This window comes from Pseudophryne corroboree, chromosome 1 (genome assembly GCF_028390025.1).
Source record: "Pseudophryne corroboree isolate aPseCor3 chromosome 1, aPseCor3.hap2, whole genome shotgun sequence".
In the NCBI taxonomy this organism is placed as follows: Eukaryota; Metazoa; Chordata; class Amphibia; order Anura; family Myobatrachidae; genus Pseudophryne; species Pseudophryne corroboree.
In genome coordinates, this window is record NC_086444.1 from 300,250,652 (window position 1) to 300,254,470 (window position 3,819).

A 3,819-nucleotide genomic window follows, 5' to 3' on the forward strand; every position below is an offset into this window, starting at 1 on the left:
CTGTTTTTGTACGGACTACAATAATGGAGCCTTTTTCTGGCCAGATTGTGGTGATCATGCTGGCTGCAAGCATGGAGGAAGAAAGGGCTGCTGAACATCAGGATCAAGGTCAGCAAATGTCTGCATTGGGTGAGTCAGTATTGCGTGTTTCATTTCCACGTCCACGCCAGTATCGCACTAGGCGTGAACTGGAGGATCTCAGCGAGTTCGAGGTGATTCAAAATTATCGCTTATCGACTCGCGACATATATTCGCTGTACGCTCTGTTGAAGGCCGACCTGGAACCTCGGGCACGGACCAATCGCGCAGTCAGCAGTTTCCAGAAACTGCTGGCTACGTTACATTTTTTGGCGTCAGGCACATTCCAGCCTATTTTGTCTCAAACATGCGTTTTTTCACAGTCGACACTGTCGCGCTGTATAACCCAGGTCATTATGGCTTTCCGCAAATTGACGATCCAGTTCATCACATTTCCAGATACGGACAGCGGATGTCGTGAGATCAAATTAGGGTTTTTTACCAAATACAATTTTCCCAATGTTCTGGGCGCGATTGACTGTACCCACGTGCAGATCAGACCGCCATGGAATTCGGAAGAATGTTTTCGGAACCGAAAACATTTCCATTCCATGAATATACAGGCGGTCTGTGATGTCAAAATGAAATTTTTGTGGGATTTCCTGGATCGTCTCACGACTCCTTCATCCTAAGTCAGTCATCGCTGTTTGACAATTTCGAAACGGGAAACATGCCGGGTGGCTGGCTGTTAGGTATTTATTTTAATTGTGTTTATTTTATTTTTATTTTTTATATTTCCCACCATTTTTTTCATTTCCATAGGCGATGCGGGTTATCCCAACAAATCGTGGCTCTTGACCCCATTGTCTAATCCTGTTGGTAGAGCAGAAAAACGTTACCAAGAGACACACAAAGCATCGAGGCAAGTAATTGAGCGAGCCTTCGGTGTACTTAAAAGCCGGTTTAGATGTTTAGACACTTCCGGTGGTGCTCTTTTGTACTCACCCGCGAAGGTTTGCAGCATGGTAAATGCATGTTGTATTTTACACAACATATGTGTCGCAAACCGTTTGCCGGTGACTCTTCGTCGCAGTGCTTTCCGACGCGGGAACCGTTCTTCTGCTCTACCGGTGGGTATGGACGAAGGAGATGATTCCCGACGGACATTGATCCAAAGCTTTTTCTCCACTGCCTGTGAGTATACTTGTAACATTTGTATTATCGTGTTAACTGAGATTGTAATATTCTAAAAAAAATATCTTTTTATGTATTTCAGAGTTTTACGTCCTGTTGACGCACCTTCCCAGGCCTGTTTTCAAAGTTTCGTCCTGTTGACGACCTGTTACCCCCTGTTTTTTCCTGTTGGGTTGCTGCAAATATTGGACCCGTTTATCCATCTCTACCATGGGCGACCTACTTGTGATGTGGACCTGAACCTCCGCCATGTAGCAGACAACCCCCCTCAGGTGAGATGTATTGCCCAAAACTCCCTCCTGTCCAAGTCACCCCGGCATGTCCAAAGTGAAGCCCTCCGGCATTTGCAAAACTGCACATCCAATCATGCCCTGATACACCAATGCTTACACTGTGTCAGGGAATGTTTGGATGTGTAGTTACTCAAGTGCCGGAGGGCTGCATTTGGGACAAAGCCCGCTGTAACCTGCTTGTGTCAAAGTGTTGCTTGTACCTTTTCTTTTCCATAGAATGGTGACACTATTACCAATAGCTGGAACCTCATACTATTCTTTTCCACAGGTCTTGCGGAGTATCCTTCCAAAGTTGCTTGAATCATCATCGATGAATAGGGACAAGACAGTTCCCCTGCTGTACCATGGGCGACCTAACACAATACCTCTGCATCTCGTATATTACATTTTATTTACTAATAATTTAAAGAAAAACCACACAAAACTTCTCATTTTAAAAATTTATTGAAGAAATATAATTGTATTTTATTTTGGAATAAAAAATAAAATGGAATAAAACAAAAAAAGTAGTGTTTGTTCTTCTTTACATTTTTTTCTTGTGTAGATATCTGTGGGAAAAAAAAACCATATTAAGTAAAGACACTAATGATGTCATGTTCATTCCTTTCCCAAGAACATTTGTGGAACCACACAATCCAGCATGACCCATTGCTGGGCTGTGTGGTTCCACAAGGGCAGGCGGTCCAAAGTGGAATAGTGGTGTCAGTGGTCAGCACTTTGACACGCCTGCACTTGTGGAACCACACAGCCCAGCATGACCCATTGCTGGGCTGTGTAGTTCCACAAGGGCAGGCGGTCCAAAGTGGAATAGTGGTGTCAGTGGTCAGCACTTTGACATGCCTGCACTTGTGGAACCACATAGCCTGCATGACCCATTGCTGGGCTGTGTGGTTCCACAAGGGCAGGCGGTCCAAAGTGGAATAGTGGTGTCAGTGGTCAGCACTTTGACATGCCTGCACTTGTGGAACCATACAGCCCAGCATGACCCATTGCTGTGCTGTGTGGTTCCACAAGGGCAGGCGGTCCAAAGTTTCTTGAATGTATACATTGAAACATTGCTTTACTCACCTTGGTATGCACAACACGAACTACGCCGTCCACTTCAATTTTACACCCAATCCTATGAATAAGCCAAAAATAAACACTAGTGAATAGTAAATTCACGCAACAGTGAAAGCCTATTGTACACCAATACAAAAAGGAGTTTTTTAGTAAAAGAAAAAAAAAAGTGGGATCAGAATAGCTCTTTGGCCCATCATACATGTAGCCACAAGGAGCTTTCATCCGTTACTACACGCGCCCGCATACATGCCCGCGCATGTATGCCTAGACATAAAACTCCTTGGTAGTATCCAGTCGAGAGTGGGGGAGCCCAACATAAACATAACATTATTAAGAAAAGAAAAAAAACTAATGGGAGGAGGAGAAAGGGAAACATAAGAGTAAATAATAAAACAATACGACCGGGCTTATGGTGGTTGTCCGTCCGGATCCTCTTCTTCCTCCTGATGGGGCGTTGATGCCCTGGGCGGCTGGGGAGTGTGTTGACTTGGCCTCGGTGGCCGTGCAGGTGTAGATGATGCGGCCGGTGGTGGAGGCATCTGGTGGGTGGGGTACATCCCTGTATATCCTTGGTACAGCTGTGACCATCTATACCAGGATAGTGGTGGAGGAAGGGAAGGAGGCGTCCGTGTGGCTTGTGATGGCGGAAGTGGTGGTTCACCAGCGTGTTGATGAGCTGGCTCTGGGAGCTTATCGTACATAATCTGCAGTGTGGTTGCGATGATCTGTTGGCTGGATGCCGAATGTCGTTGGCTCTCCGACATGTTGTCAACACTATGTGCCAGGCATGATGTGTTATCCACCAGCCGGTTGATGGATGTGGCCAGAACGTGAAGGATGTCCATAGTCTCCCTGTGATCTTCTCGTCTGGTCTTTTGCGTTTCTGCCGTGCTGTCGGCATGAGCCTTTTGCATTTCAACCAGACCGTTTGCCATCTTCTCCATTATCTTCTCAATGGCGTCCAGTCTGGTTTCAATGACATTCGTGTAGGTATCCTGGCGGGCACTCATCTCTGCTGCCAGGGTGTGTACCCTCTGAACATTTGAGGGATCCTGCCCTTCCTGTACGTCTGCCACCAATTGCATTTGTGCAGCTGAAAAGAAAATTAGAAATTAGTATACACATTCATACATTTGTTTGAAGGCTCACAATTCAATATTTACTCACACAGGGATGTAGAAACAGCGGGCTGCTGCACTTCCACCTCGTCGTCCGACGAATCTTGTAGGACAGGGCTGGCCAAACCGGTCCT

General features: G+C 46.0%; 1 long non-coding RNA gene across 1 annotated transcript; it reads left to right on the forward strand.

Annotated features, from left to right (window-relative positions):
* The first annotated feature begins 596 nt into the window (after positions 1–596).
* LOC135060054 (uncharacterized) lies at positions 597–1,942 on the forward strand. The gene is made up of 3 exons (XR_010246496.1): positions 597–1,212; positions 1,295–1,484; positions 1,774–1,942. It is a non-coding gene; the product is annotated as an uncharacterized LOC135060054 (long non-coding RNA).
* The last annotated feature ends 1,877 nt before the right edge of the window (positions 1,943–3,819 follow it).